At 37.2% G+C, this 15411-nt stretch overlaps 1 long non-coding RNA gene across 1 annotated transcript in view; it reads left to right on the top strand.

Moving 5' to 3' along the window:
- LOC125934463 (uncharacterized) overlaps positions 1-15411 on the top strand; it is a 56700-nt gene that overhangs the window by 30661 nt on the left and 10628 nt on the right. The gene's annotated exons all lie outside the window — the stretch shown is intronic.

Below are 15411 nucleotides of genomic sequence, written 5' to 3' on the forward strand. Positions count from 1 at the left end.
AAAAAAAAAAAAAAAAAAAAAAAAAAAAAGCAAGCAGAGAAAGTCCTGGACCAAGAATCCAGGGACCAAAGTTGATTCTTCAGTTCTGTCACTGACTTGTTGTGTCATGTTGGATAAGAAATTTTATCTCCCTAGTTCTTTCCTTGTGGTTAAGATGAAATTTGACAGCTAGGTATATTTTTGACAGCTAGGTATATTTCTTGGTTAAATATATCATAAAAATTTAAAAGGATACACACTGCTTCCCAATAGGCACAAAAAAGTACAAGAAACCCTGTAGACATTCTTTTATTTGGTGCTTTATAAAAGGAGATGTTAACATTGTTTCTTGGTATTATTGACTTTCCATGTTTTAAAACTATTCTTTTTTTCTTTGTCTTAATAGGTTTATTTTGAACGGTATCTCATATTCTTATTCCCCTTCCTTGGCATAGTACTCTGCATGGTTATTTAAAGTTGGACAGACTGTGGGGCACCTGGGGTGGCTCAGTCAGTTAAGTGTCCAACTTTGGCTCAGGTCATGATCTCATGGCTTCTGAGTTCAAGCCCCATATGGAGCTCTGTGCTGACAGCTGGGAGCCTGGAGCTTGCCTCCGATTCTATGTCTCCCTCTCTCTCTGCCCCTCCCACCTATGCTCGTTCTCTCTCTCTCTCTCTCTCTCTCTCTCTCTCTCTCTCTCAAAAATAAACATTAAGACAAATTTGGACAAATGATTTCTTTAAAAGTTTCTTTGCAATGAGAAGCTACTTCTCTGTAAATTTCCAACATAATCCCTCCATATGTAGATGAACTATAGGTGGTTATCAATATGGATTGTTGCTTCAGTTACCTGGATAACTTTTGTTCATTCATACTTTCTGAGTCATCGTAAGCAAAGCTGCCGAGTCTCTGTGCCTTCACTGTATCTAGTTCTTACTACTTACCTTGCATTTATCGCAACTTACTATATAGATTTCAATTTAACAAATGTTTATTGAAGAGCCAATATATGTGCTAAGCACTGAGGACAGGCATGGAGATAAAGGACACACATTTCTTTTTTTTCCTAGAGTGCTTACAGTTTAATGAGAAGACAGAAAGGTAAACAGATACATCAGCATATTAAGCTGAGTATGTGGGTAGCCATATTTATAAGATTTAATGGGAGATTCTAGGAGGGGCATGACTTTGGGGTGCAGTAAAATTTTTCTGGATAAGATGATACATGAACTGAGTTTAGAAATGTGAATAGAAGTTAATCAAGGGAAGAATTATGGTAAGTATCTTCCAAGCAGTCTGATCATCAAGAATGAAGCTATGAGAGATCATAATGTATGGAGAAATGTAAGCAATATAAAGGGAAAAGAAATTTGCAAATAAGTTGGAGCTATGAGGGTCAGATAATGGAGAGTCTTCAATTCTATTTAAAAGCTTCATTGAAATATAATTTACATATCATAAAATTCACTTATTTTAAGTGTATAGTTGAATGGTTTTTAGTAAATGTACATAGTTAAGTAATCATTGCCACAATTTAATTTTTGTTAACATTTCCATCACAATGAAAAAGGACCTTGTATCTGTTTGTAGTCACTGCCCATTTCTCCCTCCAACCCGAGGCAACCACTAGTCTGTTTTCAGTTTTTACAGGTTTGTCTTTTCTGGATATTTCATATAAATGAGATCATGCAATATGTGATCTTTATTTGTAGGCTCTTCACTTAGCATAATGTTTTTGAGCTCCATTCATGTTGTAGCAAGAGTCAGCACTTTGTTCTTCCCAAATAGTATTCCACTGTATGGATATTTACCTTTGGTGTATGCATTCATTATTTTTTTTTAACGTGTATTTATTTTTGAGACAGAGACAGAGCATGAACAGTGGAGGGTCAGAGAGAGAGGGAGACACAGAATCTGAAACAGGCTCCAGGCTCTGAGCTGTCAGCACAGAGCGTGACGCAGGGCTTGAACTCACAGACCGCGAGATCATGACCTGAGCCAAAGTCGGATGCTTAACTAACTGAGGCACCCAGGCGCCTCTACATTCATTATGTGATAGATATTATGAACTGTATCTACTTTGTTGGCTGTAGTGAACAAGTATGGGCAATTCTTTTTTTTGGCATATGTATCACTTCTCTTGAGTAAATACCTAGGAGCAGAATTACTGGGTCATAAGGTAACTCTACATTTAATAGTTTCAGAAACTGAAAACCTATTTTCCAAAGTGTTTATAGCATTTTGTATTCTCACCCACAGTATATGAGGGTTTTAGTTTCTCCACAGCTTTGACAACATTTTTTTATCTGTCTCTCTGATTGTATCCATCTTAGGAGGCATGAAGTTGTATCTCATTGTACTTTTAAGTTATATTGTCTACTAATTTAATGATATTGAGACTATGTGCTTATTGGTGATTTGTGTATATTCTTTGGTGAAATATTTATTCAAATCTTCTATTCATTTTTGAATTGGGTAATTTGACTTCTTATTTTTAAGATTTATTTTTATATTCTGCATATGAATCTCTTATTGGATATGTGATTTGCATATATTTTCTCTCAATTTTTAAAAAAATATTTGCTTATTTTGAGAGAGAGAGATTGTGTGCACAAGCGTGGGGAGAGGCAGAGAGAGGGAGAGAGAGAATCCCAAGCAGGCTCTGCCCTGTTAGTATGGAGCCCACTGTGGGGCTTGAACTCAAAATCCATGAGGTTAAGACCTGAGCTGAAATCAAGAGTCTGTTGCTTAACTGACTTAGCCATCCATGTGCCTGTCTCCCAATTTGTAGCCTGTTTTCTCACTGTCATGTTGATAGCTTTTTAAATATAAAAGCTATTAATTTTTGTGTCTGATTTATCAAATTTTTCTAATATTTTTTTGTGTTCTTGATGTCAGATGTAAGAAATCTTTGTCTAACCCAAAGAGACAAAGATTTGCTCCTATACTTTCTTCTAAGAGTCTTAGAGTTTTAACACTTATACTAAGCTCTATGATCTATTTTTAGTCAATGTTTTTTATATAGTTTGAATAAGGGTCTAAGTTCATCTTTTAAATGTGGATATCCAATTGTACCAGTAACATTTTTGGTAAAAACTATTATCCCTCTATTAAATTACTTTAGCACTTTTCTCAAAAATCAATTGGCCATAATGTAAAGGTGTATTTCAGAACACTTAATTCTTTGCCATTGATCTATGTCTGTCCTTACACAAGTACTACACTGTCTTGATTACCATAGCTTTGTAGTAAGTTTTAAAACTGAGAAGTGTTAAGTCCTCCAACTATGTTCTTTTTAAAGACTGTTTTGGCTCTTTTCTTTATGCTGTTTTAAGAAACATTGGTTTATCCCTTAGGCAATGCTTATCACCTCTACCAGACTGTTAGCTTTTTTAGAGGGGGAAGTTTGTCTTACTCATTTCTATATCCATAGCAGCTAGCACATTGTACAGCTTCAAAATATGTTTGTTGAAGCCGTAATATTCACATTATGCAAGATGACATTATGACTACCCAATGCAATTATTTAGTGTATGCTGATGAGATTTGATAAGCTGCGTTAGAAAGTGCACTGGATTGGGAGATGGGAAGCCCTGACTTTGGTCCCTGATTTATGATAGGCTAGTATCTGGCCTTGACAAAGTGAGGAGCTACCCTGAGCCAGTTTCTGCATCTATAGAGATGAAGTAAGTGCTAATTGTTTTCTAGGATATCTTCTGATTCTAAGATTGTTTGTTGGTGTAAGATATCTTTACCAGTATAGGAGTCCATCCTTATGTGAAGTGTCATTTACCTGCAATCAACCATGGTCTCAAAGCAAATGATCCTCATTCTGACATATCATCAGAAGGTCAGTAGTAGCCTAATGCTACATTGCAATGCCTACCTCATTCAGCTCACCTCATCTCATGATGTAGGCATTTTACCACCTCCCATCATCACAAGAAGAAGGGAGAGTAGAGTATGATAAGATATTTTGAGAGAGTGAGACAAAGACCACTTTCACATAACTTTTATTGTGATATATATATTTTTATAATTGTTCTACTTTATTAATTGTTGTTCATTTCTTATTGTGCGTAGTTTGTAAGTTAAATCTTAGGTGTGTATGTATCAAATCATCAAGACACAGTACATGTGGGGTTTGGGACTATCTGCAGTTTCAAGCACCCCTTGGGGGTCTTGAAACTTACCCTGGAGCATAAAGGGGGGACGAGTGTAGTAGGAGAAATGATATTTTGCTCAACTGCTATGTGACAGGTAATGTAATTAAATGATAAAAGAAATGTAAGAGATGGGCATGTTTTCAAGGTGGTGAGTTGTACGTGTTTAAAATCATGCTCTGTCTTCAACTTTCATAAACATCATTGTTATAGAATATCACACCTCCTTTAATGCCTTACTTTTGGTATGGATGGCTTCCCTTTATACTGACGCTCAGGTATTGAATATAATTCTGAAGAGTTCCAGTTACACTTGGTAAGTCGTCAGGACCTTTATCTTAACACACTTCGAAATTCCTTATTACTCAGGCTTCATGCATCAAGCATAGGGATGTAGATACATTAGCATTTTTTCTTCCTATGCCTTAACTTATGTGGCAAAACAATTATCACTGCTGTATTAGGAATTTTGGAAATGAGCAACTGGGTTGTTGAAATCCAGTGCTTTTTCTCTGCCCTTTGGTCAGAAGTGTTGCCTGCAATCTAAAATGTTAGAGGAAGAGAGAAATGAGATGAATAGCCCAAATATAGTAGCTCATTTCAGAGATCATTTACTATTACAGCAGCCAAAGCAACCACTTCTCAAAAATTGCAAGCAGGCAGCTCTCCTTCCATGGTCTGCGTTATGATTTTTCGAGGAGTACAAAAGTGAAATTTTAGCGCAAGATTCTATGGTTTGCTTGAGTATATTTCTCTAAGAGTTTGTGAGTGGCGTTAGCAATTTGCTATTTGTTAATTAATTTTAAAAACCGAAGCTCCACGTAAGCCATTTAATTTTTCTTCTTTTAAAAACGTTAACCCTTCTGTGGACATTCAGCCACAGGGCAAGAACACTCGTAATGGACTAGAAATACCAGTTATAGGATTGAATCAATTCATGTATTTCCCACAAAATGTAAAGTGTGATAAGTAGAATAAACATTTTTTTAAATTTTTTTAATGTTTGTTTATTTTTGAGAGAGAGAGAGACAGAGAGAGAGAGAGAAAACAAACAAGTGGGGGAGGGGCAGAGAGAGATAGAGGGAGACACAGATTCTGAAACAGACTTCCAGCTCTGAGCTGTCGGCACAGAGCCCAATGCAGGGCTTGAACTCCGAATGGCTAGATCCTGACCTGATACCACGTGGGACACTTAACAAACTGAGACACCCATTTATATTCAGAGCGATTTATATTCAACCTTAATGACTAGTAATGAATGTTTCTTCTTTCTGTAAGGGAGAGAGTATAGACTAATACCCAGTTTCCTGTTCAATGAAGAGAAATTTGGTCTATTTAATTTATATGTATTGCCTTAAGGTTTTTTTGGGTTTTTTTGGTTTGTTTTTGTTTTTTACCAATACCAGTTCTTTCTTGGATCACTAGGGTACAAGCAAAAATTCACATTCAGTTTTATTTGTGAGTGCTATGGAGGAGGGGAGGTGGGCTGGGGAAGAGTGTTAGAGTCTGCAGCAGCCAGACCATGTAAGACTTTGCAAGCCAAAGCAAGGGGTTTTTCTCTATCCAAAGAACAAAGGGAAGCCATCGAAAGATTTCATGTAGAGGAATGGTGTACCCCAACTTGTGTATGTGAAGATCACCTGGGCCGCATCAAGAAGAATAAATTTGTTGGAACAAGACACAATTTCCAGGATGGTTTCTAGAACTATCTGACACTCCATGTAGTCTTCCAAGGTATGAAAATAGGATATATATAAAGGTATAAATAACTTAGATCCAAGGAAAGTCCCATATCCCTACCCACTGAGGCATGTTGCTTTTTTTCCCCCCTAATGACAGGACGTGTTTTCTTGTGGCCAAGCCAGGGACAGAACTTCTCACAGAACTGCAGAAGGCACAGAAATCATAGAGGGATCGTGATACTCACGCATGTATTCCAGGATTGGGATCATGGTTGCTTTCACCCTAGTAGACATGATGTAGCAAGAAATATTTAAAAAGCCTAAAACCCTCCAGAAAAGGAATAACATGGTACACTTGAAGGCAGACTTCATTACGGAATTTGCAGAGAACTTTGAGTTCTGCTATATGACTCCATATTGAATAACCTCTGTTAATCCTACAGCGTCTGTCCTTTGGCTTTCTGGTGATGTCAACCTGATGGGCCTGGTACATAGACTATGTAATCCCTTCGTTGCCAGGATCACATGCCTGTGCCCACATAGTGGAGACTTGGGAATTGAGGAAAGGGAGGAAAGCAGAGAAACAGCCCCATGTGGGTATGCATATGGACCCTGAAGCAAGACTCACCCTATTCAGCTTCCTCTTCATGTCTAGAGCCTTCTGTGCTTTCAGAAATGTTGGGAAAACCAAGGCAGCTCTAGTAGCTTATCACAGGGATGAGTGTTTAAAGTAGTGGCAGATGCATTGTCATGGATGAAGGAAGCAATGAGGGATTGGGTTATATTGCAGATGTGCAAAGCACTTTAACGATGCAAAATTGGGAGGACTGGACAGACACTCCCTCCAGGACTCTCTTAATTCTCTTCCTCAACCATTTTTTTTTTCCCCTGTCTTCCCTTCCCTCCTATCTCCTTTTTTGTTTCTCTTAAAAAACATTCATTATAAACATAATAGAACACTGACTCAATGGCTTCTGATGACACAACTGGTCTTGGAAAAAAGCATATAGTCTTGAAGATTACCCCCAGAATGCTCCTCATTTTTCATCCCATCCATTGCTGCAGATTAAAATCTGACTGATGACTCATCTCCTGGCTTCTCTTATGGGATTGATGGCTCTGAAGTGATCTTTGTATCTGCTTCTGGTTTACTTCATGCTTATTTGTTACATGAGTACTTTTTTTCCCCTTTGAAAGGAAAGGATAATATCAAGATTTAATGGTGTTGAATCACATTATCATCCTTGACTTAAGAGGCATGGGGTAATAAGGTGAAGGACCCCAAGATGGGAAAGAATATTAATCATCTAATTTTTGAAAAAAAATAATCCTGTGCTCTGCATATTTATTCAAAATAGCATGCCCCTAGATGTATCATATGGTCAATGAGAATTAGAGTTGATTTGAGGGACCCGTAGAATATTAATTCCATGAGGTCAGTACTGTGTCTAACCTATATTTTGTCCCTAATTTTTAATGGAGGGAGCTGTACTTAGTTGGCTTTCATTAAATAGTGAATGAGTGGCTGTCTTTATAGTGAGAGACAATTTTGCACAGAGAGAGTTAATATCAGTGTGTTTGGGTTTTACGATTAAAAATTAATAATTGTTCTCTCCTCATTCTGAGGTCTGAAACAGCTGAGAATTCAGACACAGGAGTCAGACAGGTGGAACTTTAAATAATGCCCTTCTCACTAATAAAACTGATTTGGAGACTATGTCCTGACCTGCAACCAAAATGTGATTTCCTAATGCAAACCCCTATACCCTTGAATTTAAAAAAAAACTTAATTTTTCTGTCAGAGATATGATCACATTTTTCTCTTGAACCTTCTAACCCAACTCCCTCCTCTACTCCAGTCCTGGGGATAGGTTCTGCTTCTGTAGGAGATCATCTAAGATGAACTTTTTAGAAAAGGGGAGGTCATGGGGTGCCTGAGTGGCTTAGTTGGTTATGCATTTAACTTTGTCTCAGGTCATGATTCCAAGGTTAGTGTGTTTAGGCCCCACGTCAGGCTCTCTGGTGACAGCTTAGAGCCTAGAGCCTGCTTTGGATTCTGTATCTCCCTCTCTGTCTGCCTCTCCTTCACTTGCAGGTGCTCTCTCTCTCTCTCAAAAATAAATCAAAATTAAAAAAAATTGTTAAAAAAAGAAAGAGAATAAAAAAAGAAAAAAGGAGGTCCACATGAGTGAAGTCTGAGTTCACTGAGCTACAGGAGCCATGTTCTTTTCCCAAGTCTGTTCATTTCTGCTTCCATGGAGAAGAGTTCTGGTGAAGAAGACCTGATTTGTTCCTTCCTGTCTAGGGAATACTTTCTTGTTTATGAAACCTTAGGAAGTAGGAATTAAATAGCCCCCATTTTCCTCCTCAGAAATGTGATGAAAAAAGGAAATCTGAAATTTCTTAATGGACTTGGAAGAAGATACGAGAGAAAGGTCAAAGTTGTATTTTAAGGGGCGCCTGGGTGGCTCAGTCGGTTAAGCGGCTGACTTCTGCTCAGGTCATGATCTCGCAGTCCGTGAGTTCGAGCCCCGCGTCGGGCTCTGTGCTGACAGCTCAGAGCCTGGAGCCTGTTTCAGATTCTGTGTCTCCCTCTCTCTGCCCCTCCCCCGTTCATGCTCTGTCTCTCTCTGTCTCAAAAATAAATAAACATAAAAAAAAAGTTGTATTTTAAGACTATGAAACTTAACCTTTGAGTTCTGAATAAATTAGAAGAAAGTGGAAGCCATTTATAACAAGCGCTGGTTGTTTTTGATCTATTTTGAGAAAGTTATTTATTCAATAGGTAAAAATTAACTGAACATATATTATGTACTAGTTTCCATTCTAGGTTAGAGAGATGAACCTCTGAACAGAGATATAACTACTTTGATCTCATATGGCCTTTATATTTTATTATAGAAAACAGAAAATAAAGAGAAAAGTACATGCTACAAGCTAAGTAGTGATTAGTATAGTAAACACAGTGAAGAAGCATGAAGTAGGATGAAGGGTTACAGAATGAGAAGTATGTATCTACTCACATAAAAAAATTGGAGAAGACTTATTTGAGTAGGTGACATATGATCAGGAACGAGAATGAAATGAGGGAGTCAATAAGGCAGAGTTCTAGGACAGACATTCCAACTGGAGCTAACAGCAAGTGCCAAGTTCTGAGGCAAAAACTAACTGGTGAGGGGAAAGTAGCCTCTTTAGAATGAATAAGAATTAGATACTTTTGAAATAGAAGGAAAAGAGTAAGGTCTGGTACTCTGGATTTTAAAACAAAACAAAACAATTTTTTTTTTCCTGAAGGTAGTATAAAATCACTAAATGGTTGGAACATAAAAGTAAAATGATCAAATATAGTTTTAAAAATATCTCGATGGATGAATGTATAAATAAAATGTGGTGTATAGATACAACGAAGTATTACTTGGCAATCAAAAAGAATGAAATCTTGCCATTTGCAACTACATGGATGGAACTGGAGAGTATTATGCTAAGTGAAATTAGTCAGAGAAAGACAAAAATCATATGGCTTCACTCATAAGAGGGCTTTAACAGACAAAACAGATGAACATAAGGGAAGGGAAAGAAAAATAATATAAAAACAGAGAGGGGGACAAAACAGAAGAGACATAAATATGGAGAACAATCTGAGGGCTGCTGGTGGGGGGATGGGCTAAATGGGTCATGAAAATTGAGGAATCTACTCCTGAAATCATTGTTTCACTGTGTGCTAACTAATTTGGATGTATATTTTAAAAAATAAAAAATAAAATTAAAAAAAAATCTCACTGGATACTTGCAGTAAAATGGTCATAACACTGCCAGAAAGAAAGCAGCAAGACTCCATCAAGAGAATTGTGTAGGGAAGAATATGGCATATGCATTCGAGAAGCATTTGTGGACAATGTAGTCCTATGATGTGCCATTCAAAAGACCTGGTGTTTTCAGAAGATTATATAGAGACATAGTCTAAAAGCAGCAATAAAGAGCGAGTATTATACATATTCTACCTCTGGGTACTTAGAGAAGACAGGGGAAAAAAAGGAAAAAAAAAAAGGACAGCCTCAAAGATGATAAGGATTCAAGGCAATTAGTCATGGAATAGTTACTGTGCTCCCCCCATAAATGTGATAGCATTGTGTTTGGTTCCCAAGTTACTGGTGCAAGTTCGGGTCATTTCCCAAATACAGTAGTAAAGTATTGCCTTTTGGAGTTATATTCAGGCTGGCTGCTGGTGAGGAAAAATCAGTAGGGGTAGTACATCTACCTCTGGCTACATATATGAGTTTTAGACAAACCTCTTAATTATCCTCTCTTTCCTTTGCAAGATGGATGAGAAAATGATTGAAGCACAGAGATTTTCAGAGTTTGATTGAGATGAAGTAGTTTTGCAGAGCTGATATTACATGCTTCAGAGGCGCTTAGATGAATAAATGATAATCACTGTTATCAAAAGATTACCCCTATGGATGTGTATATATTTCACAGTAACATAATATCACTACTAATAACTGTTTATCCAGACACCTACCATGTTGTAGACACTGATGCAACACTCTTATACATTAGTAACATTTATGTGTATCAAAAATTTCACAGGGATCTCCAGTCCCACTGCTACTTATTTTTCTGTATTCTAGAATTAAAAGAACATCTTTGAAGTTATTTTCATGTTAATAAAAAGTGCATTTCATCATTGCAAGCATGTGCCACAAGGCATCTCAATAAGCATCATTCTATTCTGCTCTGAACCACTACTGTACTAATTATAGGTCTGTCGGCATGTTCAATAATTTTATAGTTAGACTAAACACCAGGAAATTTTACTCTCTGAGCTATGCACAAAAACCCTGGACAGTGCACTTGGTAAGAAACTTGGGTGGTAATTCACCATTGGCACATTGAATGGATTACAGGCAACTGCACCATCCTCTTCTTTCGACTGTTCTCTCCCAATGAATGCCAGAGCTCAGTGGCTCATGAGAATGCCCAAGATTACTCTCTATGGATTCAGAAAGCCCACACTATCACCTCTTGAAGCAATGAGCCCAGATGAGATGTGGATCATTCACTCTATACATATTTGTTGAGTGTTTACTGCAGTGAGTAGTGCCATTTTCAGCCCTTTCAATGCAGTGATTGAGTACCCCTGGCACAGAACACTGACCAGGCATTGTGGGGAATTAATAATAGTAACAAGGGGTGGAAAGCTTACTCTCTCATGGGCTGCTTAATTCTTGAATACCTCATGCCACTAGGGTAACAGAACGGTCTTTGAACTCAGAAATATATGTATAATGCATATAATTTATTATGTGCATATGTGTATATAAACACATACACTTTGTGTACATCTCTATTAAATGTGTGTATATGTGTGTGAGGATATATATTCATACACATGTATATTCACACTCATACATTTCATACATGCATGCCTTTAAATAGAAGATCTTTGTCATAAAATTAGGTCATAGCATACAATAATGGCAATATTCACACATTTATGATATTGAAAATATTTTTAAGATTTTTAAAATGATTTTATTTATTTTTTGAGAGAGCACAAGCAGGGGAGGGGCAGAGAGAGAGGGAGGGAGACACAGAATCCAAAGCAGGCTCCAGGCTCTGAGCTGCCAGCACAGAGCCCGATGTGGGGCTCGAATCCACTAACTGCAAGATCATGATGTGAGCCAAAGTCAGATGCTTAACTGACTAAGCCACCCACACGCCCTGGATATTTTTAAGATTTAACCTGATCAGGGGCGCCTGGGTGGCTCAGTCAGTTAAGCGGCCGGCTTCGGCTCAGGTCATGATCTCACGGTCTGTGAGTTCAAGCCCCGCGTCGGGCTCTGTGCTGACAGCTCAGAGCCTGGAGCCTGTTTCGGATTCTGTGTCTCCCTCTCTCTCTGACCCTCCCCCGTTCATGCTCTGTCTCTCTCTCAAAAATAAATAAACGTTAAAAAAATTAAAAAAGATTCAACCTTATCATGCATATTCATTGTAAGAAAAGAGAAAATACTTGAAAGAATTGAACATGAAGGTAATATTTAAAATCCCACCATGCAGAATCTTTTATTATAATTATACTTGCATAATTCATTCCAGTCTTTATTGTATACATTTAATGCAATTGTGATAATACTTTATAGGCAATAGTGTATCCTACTCATTTATTACTCCTTAGTTTCAAAGTCTGGCTGGTTTCCAATTCTGAGAACTTGTATACATTACTAAACTCATCTGTAGAGTAAGGCTAATGAAAGGGTCTAACTCACAGGTCATTTATAGGATTTGAAAGAGATAATACATGGAAGGTGCTTAGGACATTCCTGGAACCATTTTAGTGTTAAAAAAGAGAGTTAGCTACTAGTAATAAAAACTAGCCATATTTAATGGCCACGTGAGATCTCATTATATGAATGTTTCTCTTTATTACACACTTATTATGGGACATTTAGATTTTTTCCTAAGTTTTTTTTAAATAGTGGCCTAATTATACTTTTCATTTGTTGAGAATGGTGTGGGATCTGTTGTGCATTGTCTTTAAAGGAGAAACAAATTGTAGAAATGTCTCTGAGGCATTCCATTTGTCATTACAAAAGAATGGAGGAACAAGAGTTCTAGAATTAAAAATTATTGGATTCAAATTCTATCTGCCCTTCTCTTGCTTGGTGTCATTAGGAAAATTATTTAACCCTGGCTCAGTTTGGTGTTGGTAGTTAGCCCAAGACACGGATGTTTCTCCTTATTAATGCCAGAGGCGCATTCCTAGGAGGCCCTGTCTTCCATATAGGGGGAATGGAACATGCATAGGACTAAACTACATCTACTGTCCATAGGCTAATACTATTAGTCCTCCTGATATGGAAGGTTGACCAATGTGCCATATCAGTTTTCACCAACAGTAAAAGACCCTCACCAATACCTGGTCACCCATGGTTGATTCTTTCTTGTGCTGTAGTATTAGTGATTAGCATGTTTGCTACTGAATGGCAGGTATCCAGGCCAGTGTAGCTGCAGTGGTGGTAGAGAAGTTGTGTCAGGTAAGTTTGTCCTGTGCTGCCAGGGATGTGATATTTCTTAGTTATTGTTTGACAAGTGCTAAGGACATAGATCTTTTAATTTTTTTAATGTTTATTTATTTTTTTTTTTTTGAGGGAAGAAAGACAGAGCATGAGTGGGGGAGGGACAGAGAGAGAGGGGGAGACACAGAATCTGAAACAAGCTCCAGGCTGCCAGCTGTCAGCACAGAGCCCATTGCAGGGCTCCAACTCAGGAATGGCGAGATCATGATCTAGGCTGAAGTCGGATGCCCAGCTGACTGAGCCACCCGGGTGCCCCATGCATGTAGATCTTTTTAAGGCTACAGATATGTTTGTGTGTTTATCTAATTTTTAAAAAGCAGTGTGTGTTCATTATAAACAAATTAAAAAGAGATGCAATAATAAAAAAGTAACAAAATAGTACACATCATTCCTTAACCCAGACATGAACACTGCAAGATGTATAACCTTTGTGTATAATTCTTCCACTTCAAGATGTGTAAGTTTTGTGTATAATTCTTGTGTGCAATTCCTCTCTCTTTCTTTCTTCTTCTCCCTCCTTTTTCCCCATTCTTTCACCTTCTGTCTCCCTCTTTCATATCATGCATACTCTTCATATGTTTATATGTCTCCCTATAACCCATTTATGCAGATTCTTCTTATACTGGATTATGGCTTAACATATTGCAGATATCTTCCCCAACCAGTTAGTCTACACTTACAGTATAATTTTTAATTGCTAAATACTATTCCCTTAAATAAAGGTAGCAGGAAAGCTCCTTTTGTTGGACATTTAGCCTGCCCATGAAAAATTTGGGGGCGGGGGAATGCATTAATCATTTTCTATTATTAAATTTTGTGTGCAATCATCTTATTAATTGTATTATTTGTATCTAGTAGCATAGATTTATATTTGTAGGTAATCACTTATAAATACATAATGTTTATTGCATAACTATTCATATATCCAAATATTAGAAATATATCATTTCTAGGGCGCCTGGGTGGCTCAGTCTGTTGAGTGTCCAACTTTGGCTCAGGTCATGATCTTGTGGTTTATGAGTCTGAGCCCCACGTCGGGCTCTGTGCTGACAGCTCAGAGCCTGGAGCCTGCCTCAGATTCTGTGTCTTCTCTTCTCTCTGCCCCTCCCATGCTCATGCTCTATCTCTCTCTGTCTCTCAATAATAAATAAATATTAAGAAAAAAAATTAAAAACAAAGAAATATATCATTTCTTTCAATATCCCTAGTGACTTTGACAGGACATCTGTTGTTGTTTTAACATGATTTATGGTTAATTCAGATGGTAGATGGATAGGACATTGATAGGTTACAAGAAATAGCTAAAAATCTATGACTCAGACATTGTAAGTTATGTGTCATGTGTACATCTAGGGATATTAGATGTTGTATTAAGGAAGGGAACATTGAATCTACTGAGTTCAAGCCAGGCTTCTTTGTAAAAATGCACCAATATTTTTAAATCATTATAGATTTCACAATTGGAATTGCACTTATGTTTGAATAGAAGATTGCTTGAGCAATGATCCTCTGAAAACTGGCCCTTTACATTACCTGGGATTAATGGTCAGTTCCTCAGTTAATGTCCTGAGTTTTTGGACCAAGGCAAAAGTCATCTGTACTCCTACTCACCAGTCATTAACTGGAGTAATGATGGATTTTGTGGAAGCATCATTGCTGCCGTGACAATAATTGACACTTTTAAGATCTATTTTGCTTGCTTTATTTTTCTTGATTGTTTACTTTTGGCTACTGATCAAGTGGCCATTTGGGAGAATTACTTGTTTTTAGCTCCATAATTATCAAATGCTATTTATTAGGATATAAACATACAAGCCACATATTTAAATTTTTGCACACAGCAAGTGAAGGAGAAACTGTATAAAATCCATACTGACTGGATCTAGGCTGTAGTTATTCCTTATCTCTCTGTCTCTGTGGATTCCAAGGATATTTCCTGAGATGGTATTAAATCCTAACAGAAATGTGGGATTTCATGTTCAGCATATGGATACTTGTACAAGAGGTGATTGTATAACTACTTTCAAAGATGTATGTTTGCATGAGGCTGTTATTTTGTAGGTAGCCAGATTGTAGCAATTAGCTTGGGAATAACATGAATCTTTTAAAGTTTTCTATATTTTCATTATTTTAAATCCAAAAGCGATAAAAAGAAGTTGGTTTCTTATCTAGACTCTAGTGCTAATCACACCCTCAAACAAATGCTCAGTAGTATTAGAGATGTTCTCGATGTGGTGGATAGTCTCTCTTTCAAGACTGAGCGTTAGTCACAGTTGTTTTTTCTTATATCTATACATTTTACTCTTACCTGTTTAAATTATTACTTGTTTAGACTTTGTGGAAAACAAGCAATAAATTACCAGTGTCCTCTTCAAAGTTACTGTTTAATATTTTTTTCTTTTTTTCCTCAAATTATCAACTTGGTGATAGAGCATGGTTCTTGAGCCACATTTTCATCTCTCAGTTATTTTTTTTTACTTTGGTATTGTTAATGTATTTTAGTTTCA

The sequence above is a fragment of the Panthera uncia genome, chromosome D1, assembly GCF_023721935.1.
Source record: "Panthera uncia isolate 11264 chromosome D1, Puncia_PCG_1.0, whole genome shotgun sequence".
NCBI classification, from domain to species: domain Eukaryota; kingdom Metazoa; phylum Chordata; class Mammalia; order Carnivora; family Felidae; genus Panthera; species Panthera uncia.